The 18,287-nt window shown below is 43.2% G+C and overlaps 8 non-coding genes and 3 pseudogenes across 8 annotated transcripts; all 11 read left to right on the top strand.

The window, feature by feature from the left end:
* The first annotated feature begins 843 nt into the window (after positions 1-843).
* Positions 844-1,023, top strand: LOC141231824 (U2 spliceosomal RNA; annotated as a pseudogene).
* A 1,112-nt stretch (positions 1,024-2,135) lies between these two features.
* LOC141232177 (U2 spliceosomal RNA) lies at positions 2,136-2,326 on the top strand. Its single transcript, XR_012298436.1, has one exon. It is a non-coding gene; the product is annotated as a U2 spliceosomal RNA (small nuclear RNA).
* Positions 2,327-3,438: 1,112 nt separating this feature from the next.
* LOC141231695 (U2 spliceosomal RNA) lies at positions 3,439-3,629 on the top strand. Its single transcript, XR_012298006.1, has one exon. It is a non-coding gene; the product is annotated as a U2 spliceosomal RNA (small nuclear RNA).
* Positions 3,630-6,482: 2,853 nt separating this feature from the next.
* LOC141231823 (U2 spliceosomal RNA) lies at positions 6,483-6,662 on the top strand (annotated as a pseudogene).
* A 1,112-nt stretch (positions 6,663-7,774) lies between these two features.
* Positions 7,775-7,965, top strand: LOC141231694 (U2 spliceosomal RNA). The gene has a single exon (XR_012298005.1). It is a non-coding gene; the product is annotated as a U2 spliceosomal RNA (small nuclear RNA).
* A 2,853-nt stretch (positions 7,966-10,818) lies between these two features.
* On the top strand, positions 10,819-10,998 carry LOC141231822 (U2 spliceosomal RNA; annotated as a pseudogene).
* A 1,115-nt stretch (positions 10,999-12,113) lies between these two features.
* LOC141232176 (U2 spliceosomal RNA) lies at positions 12,114-12,304 on the top strand. The gene has a single exon (XR_012298435.1). It is a non-coding gene; the product is annotated as a U2 spliceosomal RNA (small nuclear RNA).
* A 1,111-nt stretch (positions 12,305-13,415) lies between these two features.
* On the top strand, positions 13,416-13,606 carry LOC141231617 (U2 spliceosomal RNA). Its single transcript, XR_012297931.1, has one exon. It is a non-coding gene; the product is annotated as a U2 spliceosomal RNA (small nuclear RNA).
* Positions 13,607-14,721: 1,115 nt separating this feature from the next.
* LOC141232174 (U2 spliceosomal RNA) lies at positions 14,722-14,912 on the top strand. Its single transcript, XR_012298433.1, has one exon. It is a non-coding gene; the product is annotated as a U2 spliceosomal RNA (small nuclear RNA).
* Positions 14,913-16,027: 1,115 nt separating this feature from the next.
* LOC141232172 (U2 spliceosomal RNA) lies at positions 16,028-16,218 on the top strand. Its single transcript, XR_012298432.1, has one exon. It is a non-coding gene; the product is annotated as a U2 spliceosomal RNA (small nuclear RNA).
* Positions 16,219-17,333: 1,115 nt separating this feature from the next.
* LOC141232171 (U2 spliceosomal RNA) lies at positions 17,334-17,524 on the top strand. The gene has a single exon (XR_012298431.1). It is a non-coding gene; the product is annotated as a U2 spliceosomal RNA (small nuclear RNA).
* The last annotated feature ends 763 nt before the right edge of the window (positions 17,525-18,287 follow it).

Raw genomic sequence — 18,287 nt, 5'->3', positions numbered from 1 at the left:
TCATGAGTCAAAGGATTGTAAAGATCGGAGGAAGTGCAACTTGTGTCAGGAAGATACGCATGTTTTTAAGAATTGCCCAAAGAGGAAAAGAAATAAAGAGAAGGAGGTAGTGGTTAAAAAGGTTTTGGTAGAGAGAAAGGAGGAAAGTGTAGAAAAGGTGTTGGTGGTAAAGGGAAAAGAAAGCAAACCTGTAGGAGTGCAGAGGGAGATGGAGAAAACAAGAGTAGATTGGGGGGATAGGGTAGAGAGTGAAATGGGAGGTGTAAGTCAGGGAACTGGCCGTGGTAAGGTTAAAAAGCAAGAAAAGAGAAAGGAACAGGAAGTGGAGGTGGCAATGGAAGAAAATATAGTTGTTTTTCAACAACCTATGTTTATAAAGAATGCAGAATATTTTAACCGGTTGTACCGTAAGTTGTATGATGAGAAACGTTTGGACTATCTTATAGAGAATGTTAGGAAAGAACTAATAAGAGATAAAAATGTTTTTTGTGTGAAATATAGAATACCAGATGGTGTATCGAAACAAGTTTTTTCAGCATCAAGGGTTGAAGATTTGTCCCTTAAGGTTCTGAGTTGGGTTGGGGTTCATGCTTTTGATAATGGTTACAAGTATTTTACTTGATGTTATTACTGTTGTTAATACAGTTATAATTTAATTTTTATTTTTTTGGTATCCATTCAGGTTCTGAAACATTTCTTTCTTTGTAAGTATTGTTGTATTTTTGTAATTTTTTTTTCTGACATTAAAAGTACCAAAACCTGATGATGATTTAAGTTGGAGTCCACGTCTTGTCTCCCTTTGGGGAGAAGAGGACTGTGGAGTGGACTTTAATTTTAACCTGAATAGGTTTTAAAAAAAAAAAAAAAAAATCTGTTCTTATCAGTTTAATATCTGATACGTCCCCTATCTGGGGACCATATATTAAATGGATTTTTAGAACAGGGAGATGGAAAAAGAGCTTGCTCTGTCCACTCCACGCATTGACCTGGTATTGCAGTATCTCCAGGACCGGTGCACCCCTTCTTTAATGCAGTTTCTAAAATCAGAAAGAATTGAATTCAATGTTTTTTGTTCATTTTGCTTGTTTGTCGGATTTTGGGATGGACTCTTTGGCTTTGCTTTTCTTCTCCTCATTGGATTTTTCATGTTCAAAGTTGCAGAAGCCAGATTACAAGCTCATTTTGGTTCAACTTCAGCAACTGTGCATTGCATTGCCATGTAATGTGATGCAATGCTATCTTTCTAGCTCTCCCTTTTTACTTCCTTTTGGATAAACAGACATATTAGGCAAGCATTTTGGAGCTTTCACCTAAATAACTACAGGTGGTGAGATAAGCTGCACAATATAATTGACCTTTCAGTATATTGTTGCACACACACCATCTATTTAGCAAATGCCCTTGTTATCAACAGCAGCCTTTTAAACTCACCTGAGCTAACAGGTATGTGCGCTGGTTACTCTGCTGCGCTTAAAATTTCTTTTTTGTTTTGCTACAATGCCTTTTCTGAAACGTTGTCTCCTTCTGCTGGAACACTGACTTCTTTCATTTAATGCCTGCAGACTATAAAAGAGAACCCAACCCAAAAAGTTTGGTTGATTAGTCTGTGGCATTCTGTTAAACTGTTGCTTATGGCGGTCTCTGTGAGCTTCTCAGCGACATTCAGCCAGCCAGGTATCCTGCCTGCAGTAGATGGAATGTGGCAATGGAACGCTGGCTGCGCGTGTCATAATAGGCTCTGAGCCTTTATATACCTGTGCACAGCAGCAGCCACCTTCAGTCTGCTGCTGGACAGCCAGCAGCAGCAGCAGGAGAGGTATGTAATCAGGAGCCCTCCTGCTAAGGGTAGACAGCTGCTCGTTCCACCCCACCCCCCGCCTTAATTGGTTCTCCTCCCTTCCAATGGTGTTGAGGCGGGTGGGAACAGCAGGGGGTGAAGGTGCTGTGTTTAAAGAGGTGGAGTTATGCAGATCTAAAACGCGTGGATTGCAGCAGCAGCAAGCCGAAAAGTGCAGGCATGTAAGGGATCTAGAGGTTGACAACATGTCTTCTTAACGGGAGTCCAGGAGCTCATCTCCACAAATGGACTTTTCAGGATCCTTGGGTGGCTCCGTAGTTTGAAACCAATTCTGGTTATCGCTTCTCGGCCTTTTGGCTAAGATCAAGTGTAGTATCTGTTCTTATCAGTTTAATATCTGATACGTCCCCTATCTGGGGACCATATATTAAATGGATTTTTAGAACAGGGAGATGGAAAAAGAGCTTGCTCTGTCCACTCCACGCATTGACCTGGTATTGCAGTATCTCCAGGACCGGTGCACCCCTTCTTTAATGCAGTTTCTAAAATCAGAAAGAATTGAATTCAATGTTTTTTGTTCATTTTGCTTGTTTGTCGGATTTTGGGATGGACTCTTTGGCTTTGCTTTTCTTCTCCTCATTGGATTTTTCATGTTCAAAGTTGCAGAAGCCAGATTACAAGCTCATTTTGGTTCAACTTCAGCAACTGTGCATTGCATTGCCATGTAATGTGATGCAATGCTATCTTTCTAGCTCTCCCTTTTTACTTCCTTTTGGATAAACAGACATATTAGGCAAGCATTTTGGAGCTTTCACCTAAATAACTACAGGTGGTGAGATAAGCTGCACAATATAATTGACCTTTCAGTATATTGTTGCACACACACCATCTATTTAGCAAATGCCCTTGTTATCAACAGCAGCCTTTTAAACTCACCTGAGCTAACAGGTATGTGCGCTGGTTACTCTGCTGCGCTTAAAATTTCTTTTTTGGTTTGCTACAATGCCTTTTCTGAAACGTTGTCTCCTTCTGCTGGAACACTGACTTCTTTCATTTAATGCCTGCAGACTATAAAAGAGAACCCAACCCAAAAAGTTTGGTTGATTAGTCTGTGGCATTCTGTTAAACTGTTGCTTATGGCGGTCTCTGTGAGCTTCTCAGCGACATTCAGCCAGCCAGGTATCCTGCCTGCAGTAGATGGAATGTGGCAATGGAACGCTGGCTGCGCGTGTCATAATAGGCTCTGAGCCTTTATATACCTGTGCACAGCAGCAGCCACCTTCAGTCTGCTGCTGGACAGCCAGCAGCAGCAGCAGGAGAGGTATGTAATCAGGAGCCCTCCTGCTAAGGGTAGACAGCTGCTCGTTCCACCCCACCCCCCGCCTTAATTGGTTCTCCTCCCTTCCAACGGTGTTGAGGCGGGTGGGAACAGCAGGGGGTGAAGGTGCTGTGTTTAAAGAGGTGGAGTTATGCAGATCTAAAACGCGTGGATTGCAGCAGCAGCAAGCCGAAAAGTGCAGGCATGTAAGGGATCTAGAGGTTGACAACATGTCTTCTTAACGGGAGTCCAGGAGCTCATCTCCACAAATGGACTTTTCAGGATCCTTGGGTGGCTCCGTAGTTTGAAACCAATTCTGGTTATCGCTTCTCGGCCTTTTGGCTAAGATCAAGTGTAGTATCTGTTCTTATCAGTTTAATATCTGATACGTCCCCTATCTGGGGACCATATATTAAATGGATTTTTAGAACAGGGAGATGGAAGAAGAGCTTGCTCTGTCCACTCCACGCATTGACCTGGTATTGCAGTATCTCCAGGACCGGTGCACCCCTTCTTTAATACAGTTTCTAAAATCAGAAAGAATTGAATTCAATGTTTTTTGTTCATTTTGCTTGTTTGTCGGATTTTGGGATGGACTCTTTGGCTTTGCTTTTCTTCTCCTCATTGGATTTTTCATGTTCAAAGTTGTAGAAGCCAGATTACAAGCTCATTTTGGTTCAACTTCAGCAACTGTGCATTGCATTGCCATGTAATGTGATGCAATGCTATCTTTCTAGCTCTCCCTTTTTACTTCCTTTTGGATAAACAGACATATTAGGCAAGCATTTTGGAGCTTTCACCTAAATAACTACAGGTGGTGAGATAAGCTGCACAATATAATTGACCTTTCAGTATATTGTTGCACACACACCATCTATTTAGCAAATGCCCTTGTTATCAACAGCAGCCTTTTAAACTCACCTGAGCTAACAGGTATGTGCGCTGGTTACTCTGCTGCGCTTAAAATTTCTTTTTTGGTTTGCTACAATGCCTTTTCTGAAACGTTGTCTCCTTCTGCTGGAACACTGACTTCTTTCATTTAATGCCTGCAGACTATAAAAGAGAACCCAACCCAAAAAGTTTGGTTGATTAGTCTGTGGCATTCTGTTAAACTGTTGCTTATGGCGGTCTCTGTGAGCTTCTCAGCGACATTCAGCCAGCCAGGTATCCTGCCTGCAGTAGATGGAATGTGGCAATGGAACGCTGGCTGCGCGTGTCATAATAGGCTCTGAGCCTTTATATACCTGTGCACAGCAGCAGCCACCTTCAGTCTGCTGCTGGACAGCCAGCAGCAGCAGCAGCAGGAGAGGTATGTAATCAGGAGCCCTCCTGCTAAGGGTAGACAGCTGCTCGTTCCACCCCACCCCCCGCCTTAATTGGTTCTCCTCCCTTCCAACGGTGTTGAGGCGGGTGGGAACAGCAGGGGGTGAAGGTGCTGTGTTTAAAGAGGTGGAGTTATGCAGATCTAAAACGCGTGGATTGCAGCAGCAGCAAGCCGAAAAGTGCAGGCATGTAAGGGATCTAGAGGTTGACAACATGTCTTCTTAACGGGAGTCCAGGAGCTCATCTCCACAAATGGACTTTTCAGGATCCTTGGGTGGCTCCGTAGTTTGAAACCAATTCTGGTTATCGCTTCTCGGCCTTTTGGCTAAGATCAAGTGCAGTGATCTAGCGACTGCTGCCTTGGTCTTGGCTGAGAGGTGCTCGGGGTACCCGGCTCCTTGGCCTGGGGGGTTCGCTCTGTTTTTCAGCAGGGCTTCACCTCCCTGCTGCTATTAGGGAGTCGGATTAGTCCCCGGGCAACGGGAGGCGATCATCTACCTGGCACTTCGGTGTTGAAGGTTTCTATTGAGAAGAGGAGAACCTGTTTGTGAAGAAGATGTCTGCAGCATCACATGAAGGAGAGGAAGATCATGTGCCTGAATTCGCTAAGGTGCAGAATTCTATTCGTTTGGTTGTTCAGGAGAACTTTCGAGATCAAAAGGATTTTAGGTATGTGATGAGTCAAGTTCTTGTGGATCTTTTTGGTTTGAAGACAGAAGAAGTGTTGGCGATAATGGACTACCCCAGGAGGGGTGTTTATGATATAGTTTTTGTTGACAAAGTTTTTTTTGAAGGATATCTAAGGAAAATGACTGCAAGCCAGGATAAAAGAATGGAGGGGATAAGTGTAATGCCACACTTCCCCGTTAGAGATAAATGGATCATTGTTAAAATGTACTCTCCATTGGTGGACGAAGAGGATGTTCTTACATTTTTGGAGTTTTTTTGTTTGTCAGTAACACCAAAAGGGAAGATTTATAATGAATTTGGTTTTTGGACTTCGAAGTGGAAATTTTTGGTCCGTTTCAAAGAAGATGAGCAGGGGACTGTGTTGCTTCCCCCAGCTAGGTTTAAGTTGGGTAATATAAATGGTGATATTTTTTTCAGTGGTATACCCACTTTTTGTCGAGTTTGTCGTCAATACGGGCATGGAAAGGAAAATTGTTCGGGTGGTGTATGTGGTTTTTGCAAAAAAGGTGATCATGAGTCAAAGGATTGTAAAGATCGGAGGAAGTGCAACTTGTGTCAGGAAGATACGCATGTTTTTAAGAATTGCCCAAAGAGGAAAAGAAATAAAGAGAAGGAGGTAGTGGTTAAAAAGGTTTTGGTAGAGAGAAAGGAGGAAAGTGTAGAAAAGGTGTTGGTGGTAAAGGGAAAAGAAAGCAAACCTGTAGGAGTGCAGAGGGAGATGGAGAAAACAAGAGTAGATTGGGGGGATAGGGTAGAGAGTGAAATGGGAGGTGTAAGTCAGGGAACTGGCCGTGGTAAGGTTAAAAAGCAAGAAAAGAGAAAGGAACAGGAAGTGGAGGTGGCAATGGAAGAAAATATAGTTGTTTTTCAACAACCTATGTTTATAAAGAATGCAGAATATTTTAACCGGTTGTACCGTAAGTTGTATGATGAGAAACGTTTGGACTATCTTATAGAGAATGTTAGGAAAGAACTAATAAGAGATAAAAATGTTTTTTGTGTGAAATATAGAATACCAGATGGTGTATCGAAACAAGTTTTTTCAGCATCAAGGGTTGAAGATTTGTCCCTTAAGGTTCTGAGTTGGGTTGGGGTTCATGCTTTTGATAATGGTTACAAGTATTTTACTTGATGTTATTACTGTTGTTAATACAGTTATAATTTAATTTTTATTTTTTTGGTATCCATTCAGGTTCTGAAACATTTCTTTCTTTGTAAGTATTGTTGTATTTTTGTAATTTTTTTTTCTGACATTAAAAGTACCAAAACCTGATGATGATTTAAGTTGGAGTCCACGTCTTGTCTCCCTTTGGGGAGAAGAGGACTGTGGAGTGGACTTTAATTTTAACCTGAATAGGTTTTAAAAAAAAAAAAAAAAAATCTGTTCTTATCAGTTTAATATCTGATACGTCCCCTATCTGGGGACCATATATTAAATGGATTTTTAGAACAGGGAGATGGAAAAAGAGCTTGCTCTGTCCACTCCACGCATTGACCTGGTATTGCAGTATCTCCAGGACCGGTGCACCCCTTCTTTAATGCAGTTTCTAAAATCAGAAAGAATTGAATTCAATGTTTTTTGTTCATTTTGCTTGTTTGTCGGATTTTGGGATGGACTCTTTGGCTTTGCTTTTCTTCTCCTCATTGGATTTTTCATGTTCAAAGTTGCAGAAGCCAGATTACAAGCTCATTTTGGTTCAACTTCAGCAACTGTGCATTGCATTGCCATGTAATGTGATGCAATGCTATCTTTCTAGCTCTCCCTTTTTACTTCCTTTTGGATAAACAGACATATTAGGCAAGCATTTTGGAGCTTTCACCTAAATAACTACAGGTGGTGAGATAAGCTGCACAATATAATTGACCTTTCAGTATATTGTTGCACACACACCATCTATTTAGCAAATGCCCTTGTTATCAACAGCAGCCTTTTAAACTCACCTGAGCTAACAGGTATGTGCGCTGGTTACTCTGCTGCGCTTAAAATTTCTTTTTTGTTTTGCTACAATGCCTTTTCTGAAACGTTGTCTCCTTCTGCTGGAACACTGACTTCTTTCATTTAATGCCTGCAGACTATAAAAGAGAACCCAACCCAAAAAGTTTGGTTGATTAGTCTGTGGCATTCTGTTAAACTGTTGCTTATGGCGGTCTCTGTGAGCTTCTCAGCGACATTCAGCCAGCCAGGTATCCTGCCTGCAGTAGATGGAATGTGGCAATGGAACGCTGGCTGCGCGTGTCATAATAGGCTCTGAGCCTTTATATACCTGTGCACAGCAGCAGCCACCTTCAGTCTGCTGCTGGACAGCCAGCAGCAGCAGCAGGAGAGGTATGTAATCAGGAGCCCTCCTGCTAAGGGTAGACAGCTGCTCGTTCCACCCCACCCCCCGCCTTAATTGGTTCTCCTCCCTTCCAACGGTGTTGAGGCGGGTGGGAACAGCAGGGGGTGAAGGTGCTGTGTTTAAAGAGGTGGAGTTATGCAGATCTAAAACGCGTGGATTGCAGCAGCAGCAAGCCGAAAAGTGCAGGCATGTAAGGGATCTAGAGGTTGACAACATGTCTTCTTAACGGGAGTCCAGGAGCTCATCTCCACAAATGGACTTTTCAGGATCCTTGGGTGGCTCCGTAGTTTGAAACCAATTCTGGTTATCGCTTCTCGGCCTTTTGGCTAAGATCAAGTGTAGTATCTGTTCTTATCAGTTTAATATCTGATACGTCCCCTATCTGGGGACCATATATTAAATGGATTTTTAGAACAGGGAGATGGAAGAAGAGCTTGCTCTGTCCACTCCACGCATTGACCTGGTATTGCAGTATCTCCAGGACCGGTGCACCCCTTCTTTAATACAGTTTCTAAAATCAGAAAGAATTGAATTCAATGTTTTTTGTTCATTTTGCTTGTTTGTCGGATTTTGGGATGGACTCTTTGGCTTTGCTTTTCTTCTCCTCATTGGATTTTTCATGTTCAAAGTTGTAGAAGCCAGATTACAAGCTCATTTTGGTTCAACTTCAGCAACTGTGCATTGCATTGCCATGTAATGTGATGCAATGCTATCTTTCTAGCTCTCCCTTTTTACTTCCTTTTGGATAAACAGACATATTAGGCAAGCATTTTGGAGCTTTCACCTAAATAACTACAGGTGGTGAGATAAGCTGCACAATATAATTGACCTTTCAGTATATTGTTGCACACACACCATCTATTTAGCAAATGCCCTTGTTATCAACAGCAGCCTTTTAAACTCACCTGAGCTAACAGGTATGTGCGCTGGTTACTCTGCTGCGCTTAAAATTTCTTTTTTGGTTTGCTACAATGCCTTTTCTGAAACGTTGTCTCCTTCTGCTGGAACACTGACTTCTTTCATTTAATGCCTGCAGACTATAAAAGAGAACCCAACCCAAAAAGTTTGGTTGATTAGTCTGTGGCATTCTGTTAAACTGTTGCTTATGGCGGTCTCTGTGAGCTTCTCAGCGACATTCAGCCAGCCAGGTATCCTGCCTGCAGTAGATGGAATGTGGCAATGGAACGCTGGCTGCGCGTGTCATAATAGGCTCTGAGCCTTTATATACCTGTGCACAGCAGCAGCCACCTTCAGTCTGCTGCTGGACAGCCAGCAGCAGCAGCAGCAGGAGAGGTATGTAATCAGGAGCCCTCCTGCTAAGGGTAGACAGCTGCTCGTTCCACCCCACCCCCCGCCTTAATTGGTTCTCCTCCCTTCCAACGGTGTTGAGGCGGGTGGGAACAGCAGGGGGTGAAGGTGCTGTGTTTAAAGAGGTGGAGTTATGCAGATCTAAAACGCGTGGATTGCAGCAGCAGCAAGCCGAAAAGTGCAGGCATGTAAGGGATCTAGAGGTTGACAACATGTCTTCTTAACGGGAGTCCAGGAGCTCATCTCCACAAATGGACTTTTCAGGATCCTTGGGTGGCTCCGTAGTTTGAAACCAATTCTGGTTATCGCTTCTCGGCCTTTTGGCTAAGATCAAGTGCAGTGATCTAGCGACTGCTGCCTTGGTCTTGGCTGAGAGGTGCTCGGGGTACCCGGCTCCTTGGCCTGGGGGGTTCGCTCTGTTTTTCAGCAGGGCTTCACCTCCCTGCTGCTATTAGGGAGTCGGATTAGTCCCCGGGCAACGGGAGGCGATCATCTACCTGGCACTTCGGTGTTGAAGGTTTCTATTGAGAAGAGGAGAACCTGTTTGTGAAGAAGATGTCTGCAGCATCACATGAAGGAGAGGAAGATCATGTGCCTGAATTCGCTAAGGTGCAGAATTCTATTCGTTTGGTTGTTCAGGAGAACTTTCGAGATCAAAAGGATTTTAGGTATGTGATGAGTCAAGTTCTTGTGGATCTTTTTGGTTTGAAGACAGAAGAAGTGTTGGCGATAATGGACTACCCCAGGAGGGGTGTTTATGATATAGTTTTTGTTGACAAAGTTTTTTTTGAAGGATATCTAAGGAAAATGACTGCAAGCCAGGATAAAAGAATGGAGGGGATAAGTGTAATGCCACACTTCCCCGTTAGAGATAAATGGATCATTGTTAAAATGTACTCTCCATTGGTGGACGAAGAGGATGTTCTTACATTTTTGGAGTTTTTTTGTTTGTCAGTAACACCAAAAGGGAAGATTTATAATGAATTTGGTTTTTGGACTTCGAAGTGGAAATTTTTGGTCCGTTTCAAAGAAGATGAGCAGGGGACTGTGTTGCTTCCCCCAGCTAGGTTTAAGTTGGGTAATATAAATGGTGATATTTTTTTCAGTGGTATACCCACTTTTTGTCGAGTTTGTCGTCAATACGGGCATGGAAAGGAAAATTGTTCGGGTGGTGTATGTGGTTTTTGCAAAAAAGGTGATCATGAGTCAAAGGATTGTAAAGATCGGAGGAAGTGCAACTTGTGTCAGGAAGATACGCATGTTTTTAAGAATTGCCCAAAGAGGAAAAGAAATAAAGAGAAGGAGGTAGTGGTTAAAAAGGTTTTGGTAGAGAGAAAGGAGGAAAGTGTAGAAAAGGTGTTGGTGGTAAAGGGAAAAGAAAGCAAACCTGTAGGAGTGCAGAGGGAGATGGAGAAAACAAGAGTAGATTGGGGGGATAGGGTAGAGAGTGAAATGGGAGGTGTAAGTCAGGGAACTGGCCGTGGTAAGGTTAAAAAGCAAGAAAAGAGAAAGGAACAGGAAGTGGAGGTGGCAATGGAAGAAAATATAGTTGTTTTTCAACAACCTATGTTTATAAAGAATGCAGAATATTTTAACCGGTTGTACCGTAAGTTGTATGATGAGAAACGTTTGGACTATCTTATAGAGAATGTTAGGAAAGAACTAATAAGAGATAAAAATGTTTTTTGTGTGAAATATAGAATACCAGATGGTGTATCGAAACAAGTTTTTTCAGCATCAAGGGTTGAAGATTTGTCCCTTAAGGTTCTGAGTTGGGTTGGGGTTCATGCTTTTGATAATGGTTACAAGTATTTTACTTGATGTTATTACTGTTGTTAATACAGTTATAATTTAATTTTTATTTTTTTGGTATCCATTCAGGTTCTGAAACATTTCTTTCTTTGTAAGTATTGTTGTATTTTTGTAATTTTTTTTTCTGACATTAAAAGTACCAAAACCTGATGATGATTTAAGTTGGAGTCCACGTCTTGTCTCCCTTTGGGGAGAAGAGGACTGTGGAGTGGACTTTAATTTTAACCTGAATAGGTTTTAAAAAAAAAAAAAAAAAATCTGTTCTTATCAGTTTAATATCTGATACGTCCCCTATCTGGGGACCATATATTAAATGGATTTTTAGAACAGGGAGATGGAAAAAGAGCTTGCTCTGTCCACTCCACGCATTGACCTGGTATTGCAGTATCTCCAGGACCGGTGCACCCCTTCTTTAATGCAGTTTCTAAAATCAGAAAGAATTGAATTCAATGTTTTTTGTTCATTTTGCTTGTTTGTCGGATTTTGGGATGGACTCTTTGGCTTTGCTTTTCTTCTCCTCATTGGATTTTTCATGTTCAAAGTTGCAGAAGCCAGATTACAAGCTCATTTTGGTTCAACTTCAGCAACTGTGCATTGCATTGCCATGTAATGTGATGCAATGCTATCTTTCTAGCTCTCCCTTTTTACTTCCTTTTGGATAAACAGACATATTAGGCAAGCATTTTGGAGCTTTCACCTAAATAACTACAGGTGGTGAGATAAGCTGCACAATATAATTGACCTTTCAGTATATTGTTGCACACACACCATCTATTTAGCAAATGCCCTTGTTATCAACAGCAGCCTTTTAAACTCACCTGAGCTAACAGGTATGTGCGCTGGTTACTCTGCTGCGCTTAAAATTTCTTTTTTGGTTTGCTACAATGCCTTTTCTGAAACGTTGTCTCCTTCTGCTGGAACACTGACTTCTTTCATTTAATGCCTGCAGACTATAAAAGAGAACCCAACCCAAAAAGTTTGGTTGATTAGTCTGTGGCATTCTGTTAAACTGTTGCTTATGGCGGTCTCTGTGAGCTTCTCAGCGACATTCAGCCAGCCAGGTATCCTGCCTGCAGTAGATGGAATGTGGCAATGGAACGCTGGCTGCGCGTGTCATAATAGGCTCTGAGCCTTTATATACCTGTGCACAGCAGCAGCCACCTTCAGTCTGCTGCTGGACAGCCAGCAGCAGCAGCAGCAGGAGAGGTATGTAATCAGGAGCCCTCCTGCTAAGGGTAGACAGCTGCTCGTTCCACCCCACCCCCCGCCTTAATTGGTTCTCCTCCCTTCCAACGGTGTTGAGGCGGGTGGGAACAGCAGGGGGTGAAGGTGCTGTGTTTAAAGAGGTGGAGTTATGCAGATCTAAAACGCGTGGATTGCAGCAGCAGCAAGCCGAAAAGTGCAGGCATGTAAGGGATCTAGAGGTTGACAACATGTCTTCTTAACGGGAGTCCAGGAGCTCATCTCCACAAATGGACTTTTCAGGATCCTTGGGTGACTCCGTAGTTTGAAACCAATTCTGGTTATCGCTTCTCGGCCTTTTGGCTAAGATCAAGTGTAGTATCTGTTCTTATCAGTTTAATATCTGATACGTCCCCTATCTGGGGACCATATATTAAATGGATTTTTAGAACAGGGAGATGGAAAAAGAGCTTGCTCTGTCCACTCCACGCATTGACCTGGTATTGCAGTATCTCCAGGACCGGTGCACCCCTTCTTTAATGCAGTTTCTAAAATCAGAAAGAATTGAATTCAATGTTTTTTGTTCATTTTGCTTGTTTGTCGGATTTTGGGATGGACTCTTTGGCTTTGCTTTTCTTCTCCTCATTGGATTTTTCATGTTCAAAGTTGCAGAAGCCAGATTACAAGCTCATTTTGGTTCAACTTCAGCAACTGTGCATTGCATTGCCATGTAATGTGATGCAATGCTATCTTCCTAGCTCTCCCTTTTTACTTCCTTTTGGATAAACAGACATATTAGGCAAGCATTTTGGAGCTTTCACCTAAATAACTACAGGTGGTGAGATAAGCTGCACAATATAATTGACCTTTCAGTATATTGTTGCACACACACCATCTATTTAGCAAATGCCCTTGTTATCAACAGCAGCCTTTTAAACTCACCTGAGCTAACAGGTATGTGCGCTGGTTACTCTGCTGCGCTTAAAATTTCTTTTTTGGTTTGCTACAATGCCTTTTCTGAAACGTTGTCTCCTTCTGCTGGAACACTGACTTCTTTCATTTAATGCCTGCAGACTATAAAAGAGAACCCAACCCAAAAAGTTTGGTTGATTAGTCTGTGGCATTCTGTTAAACTGTTGCTTATGGCGGTCTCTGTGAGCTTCTCAGCGACATTCAGCCAGCCAGGTATCTTGCCTGCAGTAGATGGAATGTGGCAATGGAACGCTGGCTGCGCGTGTCATAATAGGCTCTGAGCCTTTATATACCTGTGCACAGCAGCAGCCACCTTCAGTCTGCTGCTGGACAGCCAGCAGCAGCAGCAGGAGAGGTATGTAATCAGGAGCCCTCCTGCTAAGGGTAGACAGCTGCTCGTTCCACCCCACCCCCCGCCTTAATTGGTTCTCCTCCCTTCCAACGGTGTTGAGGCGGGTGGGAACAGCAGGGGTGAAGGTGCTGTGTTTAAAGAGGTGGAGTTATGCAGATCTAAAACGCGTGGATTGCAGCAGCAGCAAGCCGAAAAGTGCAGGCATGTAAGGGATCTAGAGGTTGACAACATGTCTTCTTAACGGGAGTCCAGGAGCTCATCTCCACAAATGGACTTTTCAGGATCCTTGGGTGGCTCCGTAGTTTGAAACCAATTCTGGTTATCGCTTCTCGGCCTTTTGGCTAAGATCAAGTGTAGTATCTGTTCTTATCAGTTTAATATCTGATACGTCCCCTATCTGGGGACCATATATTAAATGGATTTTTAGAACAGGGAGATGGAAAAAGAGCTTGCTCTGTCCACTCCACGCATTGACCTGGTATTGCAGTATCTCCAGGATCGGTGCACCCCTTCTTTAATGCAGTTTCTAAAATCAGAAAGAATTGAATTCAATGTTTTTTGTTCATTTTGCTTGTTTGTCGGATTTTGGGATGGACTCTTTGGCTTTGCTTTTCTTCTCCTCATTGGATTTTTCATGTTCAAAGTTGCAGAAGCCAGATTACAAGCTCATTTTGGTTCAACTTCAGCAACTGTGCATTGCATTGCCATGTAATGTGATGCAATGCTATCTTTCTAGCTCTCCCTTTTTACTTCCTTTTGGATAAACAGACATATTAGGCAAGCATTTTGGAGCTTTCACCTAAATAACTACAGGTGGTGAGATAAGCTGCACAATATAATTGACCTTTCAGTATATTGTTGCACACACACCATCTATTTAGCAAATGCCCTTGTTATCAACAGCAGCCTTTTAAACTCACCTGAGCTAACAGGTATGTGCGCTGGTTACTCTGCTGCGCTTAAAATTTCTTTTTGGGTTTGCTACAATGCCTTTTCTGAAACGTTGTCTCCTTCTGCTGGAACACTGACTTCTTTCATTTAATGCCTGCAGACTATAAAAGAGAACCCAACCCAAAAAGTTTGGTTGATTAGTCTGTGGCATTCTGTTAAACTGTTGCTTATGGCGGTCTCTGTGAGCTTCTCAGCGACATTCAGCCAGCCAGGTATCCTGCCTGCAGTAGATGGAATGTGGCAATGGAACGCTGGCTGCGCGTGTCATAATAGGCTCTGAGCCTTTATATACCTGTGCACAGCAGCAGCCACCTTCAGTCTGCTGCTGGACAGCCAGCAGCAGCAGCAGCAGGAGAGGTATGTAATCAGGAGCCCTCCTGCTAAGGGTAGACAGCTGCTCGTTCCACCCCACCCCCCGCCTTAATTGGTTCTCCTCCCTTCCAACGGTGTTGAGGCGGGTGGGAACAGCAGGGGGTGAAGGTGCTGTGTTTAAAGAGGTGGAGTTATGCAGATCTAAAACGCGTGGATTGCAGCAGCAGCAAGCCGAAAAGTGCAGGCATGTAAGGGATCTAGAGGTTGACAACATGTCTTCTTAACGGGAGTCCAGGAGCTCATCTCCACAAATGGACTTTTCAGGATCCTTGGGTGGCTCCGTAGTTTGAAACCAATTCTGGTTATCGCTTCTCGGCCTTTTGGCTAAGATCAAGTGTAGTATCTGTTCTTATCAGTTTAATATCTGATACGTCCCCTATCTGGGGACCATATATTAAATGGATTTTTAGAACAGGGAGATGGAAAAAGAGCTTGCTCTGTCCACTCCACGCATTGACCTGGTATTGCAGTATCTCCAGGACCGGTGCACCCCTTCTTTAATGCAGTTTCTAAAATCAGAAAGAATTGAATTCAATGTTTTTTGTTCATTTTGCTTGTTTGTCGGATTTTGGGATGGACTCTTTGGCTTTGCTTTTCTTCTCCTCATTGGATTTTTCATGTTCAAAGTTGCAGAAGCCAGATTACAAGCTCATTTTGGTTCAACTTCAGCAACTGTGCATTGCATTGCCATGTAATGTGATGCAATGCTATCTTTCTAGCTCTCCCTTTTTACTTCCTTTTGGATAAACAGACATATTAGGCAAGCATTTTGGAGCTTTCACCTAAATAACTACAGGTGGTGAGATAAGCTGCACAATATAATTGACCTTTCAGTATATTGTTGCACACACACCATCTATTTAGCAAATGCCCTTGTTATCAACAGCAGCCTTTTAAACTCACCTGAGCTAACAGGTATGTGCGCTGGTTACTCTGCTGCGCTTAAAATTTCTTTTTGGGTTTGCTACAATGCCTTTTCTGAAACGTTGTCTCCTTCTGCTGGAACACTGACTTCTTTCATTTAATGCCTGCAGACTATAAAAGAGAACCCAACCCAAAAAGTTTGGTTGATTAGTCTGTGGCATTCTGTTAAACTGTTGCTTATGGCGGTCTCTGTGAGCTTCTCAGCGACATTCAGCCAGCCAGGTATCCTGCCTGCAGTAGATGGAATGTGGCAATGGAACGCTGGCTGCGCGTGTCATAATAGGCTCTGAGCCTTTATATACCTGTGCACAGCAGCAGCCACCTTCAGTCTGCTGCTGGACAGCCAGCAGCAGCAGCAGCAGGAGAGGTATGTAATCAGGAGCCCTCCTGCTAAGGGTAGACAGCTGCTCGTTCCACCCCACCCCCCGCCTTAATTGGTTCTCCTCCCTTCCAACGGTGTTGAGGCGGGTGGGAACAGCAGGGGGTGAAGGTGCTGTGTTTAAAGAGGTGGAGTTATGCAGATCTAAAACGCGTGGATTGCAGCAGCAGCAAGCCGAAAAGTGCAGGCATGTAAGGGATCTAGAGGTTGACAACATGTCTTCTTAACGGGAGTCCAGGAGCTCATCTCCACAAATGGACTTTTCAGGATCCTTGGGTGGCTCCGTAGTTTGAAACCAATTCTGGTTATCGCTTCTCGGCCTTTTGGCTAAGATCAAGTGTAGTATCTGTTCTTATCAGTTTAATATCTGATACGTCCCCTATCTGGGGACCATATATTAAATGGATTTTTAGAACAGGGAGATGGAAAAAGAGCTTGCTCTGTCCACTCCACGCATTGACCTGGTATTGCAGTATCTCCAGGACCGGTGCACCCCTTCTTTAATGCAGTTTCTAAAATCAGAAAGAATTGAATTCAATGTTTTTTGTTCATTTTGCTTGTTTGTCGGATTTTGGGATGGACTCTTTGGCTTTGCTTTTCTTCTCCTCATTGGATTTTTCATGTTCAAAGTTGCAGAAGCCAGATTACAAGCTCATTTTGGTTCAACTTCAGCAACTGTGCATTGCATTGCCATGTAATGTGATGCAATGCTATCTTTCTAGCTCTCCCTTTTTACTTCCTTTTGGATAAACAGACATATTAGGCAAGCATTTTGGAGCTTTCACCTAAATAACTACAGGTGGTGAGATAAGCTGCACAATATAATTGACCTTTCAGTATATTGTTGCACACACACCATCTATTTAGCAAATGCCCTTGTTATCAACAGCAGCCTTTTAAACTCACCTGAGCTAACAGGTATGTGCGCTGGTTACTCTGCTGCGCTTAAAATTTCTTTTTTGGTTTGCTACAATGCCTTTTCTGAAACGTTGTCTCCTTCTGCTGGAACACTGACTTCTTTCATTTAATGCCTGCAGACTATAAAAGAGAACCCAACCCAAAAAGTTTGGTTGATTAGTCTGTGGCATTCTGTTAAACTGTTGCTTATGGCGGTCTCTGTGAGCTTCTCAGCGACATTCAGCCAGCCAGGTATCCTGCCTGCAGTAGATGGAATGTGGCAATGGAACGCTGGCTGCGCGTGTCATAATAGGCTCTGAGCCTTTATATACCTGTGCACAGCAGCAGCCACCTTCAGTCTGCTGCTGGACAGCCAGCAGCAGCAGCAGCAGGAGAGGTATGTAATCAGGAGCCCTCCTGCTAAGGGTAGACAGCTGCTCGTTCCACCCCACCCCCCGCCTTAATTGGTTCTCCTCCCTTCCAACGGTGTTGAGGCGGGTGGGAACAGCAGGGGGTGAAGGTGCTGTGTTTAAAGAGGTGGAGTTATGCAGATCTAAAACGCGTGGATTGCAGCAGCAGCAAGCCGAAAAGTGCAGGCATGTAAGGGATCTAGAGGTTGACAACATGTCTTCTTAACGGGAGTCCAGGAGCTCATCTCCACAAATGGACTTTTCAGGATCCTTGGGTGGCTCCGTAGTTTGAAACCAATTCTGGTTATCGCTTCTCGGCCTTTTGGCTAAGATCAAGTGTAGTATCTGTTCTTATCAGTTTAATATCTGATACGTCCCCTATCTGGGGACCATATATTAAATGGATTTTTAGAACAGGGAGATGGAAAAAGAGCTTGCTCTGTCCACTCCACGCATTGACCTGGTATTGCAGTATCTCCAGGACCGGTGCACCCCTTCTTTAATGCAGTTTCTAAAATCAGAAAGAATTGAATTCAATGTTTTTTGTTCATTTTGCTTGTTTGTCGGATTTTGGGATGGACTCTTTGGCTTTGCTTTTCTTCTCCTCATTGGATTTTTCATGTTCAAAGTTGCAGAAGCCAGATTACAAGCTCATTTTGGTTCAACTTCAGCAACTGTGCATTGCATTGCCATGTAATGTGATGCAATGCTATCTTTCTAGCTCTCCCTTTTTACTTCCTTTTGGATAAACAGACATATTAGGCAAGCATTTTGGAGCTTTCACCTAAATAACTACAGGTGGTGAGATAAGCTGCACAATATAATTGACCTTTCAGGATATTGTTGCACACACACCATCTATTTAGCAAATGCCCTTGTTATCAACAGCAGCCTTTTAAACTCACCTGAGCTAACAGGTATGTGCGCTGGTTACTCTGCTGCGCTTAAAATTTCTTTTTTGGTTTGCTACAATGCCTTTTCTGAAACGTTGTCTCCTTCTGCTGGAACACTGACTTCTTTCATTTAATGCCTGCAGACTATAAAAGAGAACCCAACCCAAAAAGTTTGGTTGATTAGTCTGTGGCATTCTGTTAAACTGTTGCTTATGGCGGTCTCTGTGAGCATCTCAGCGACATTCAGCCAGCCAGGTATCTTGCCTGCAGTAGATGGAATGTGGCAATGGAACGCTGGCTGCGCGTGTCATAATAGGCTCTGAGCCTTTATATACCTGTGCACAGCAGCAGCCACCTTCAGTCTGTT

The sequence above is a fragment of the Phyllobates terribilis genome, unplaced genomic scaffold (genome assembly GCF_046119375.1).
Source record: "Phyllobates terribilis strain yellow unplaced genomic scaffold, ASM4611937v1 Scaffold_538__1_contigs__length_1162401, whole genome shotgun sequence".
Lineage (NCBI taxonomy): Eukaryota > Metazoa > Chordata > Amphibia > Anura > Dendrobatidae > Phyllobates > Phyllobates terribilis.
The sequence above is the reverse complement of the archived record's forward strand: the minus strand, read 5'-3'. Positions and strand labels throughout refer to the sequence as shown.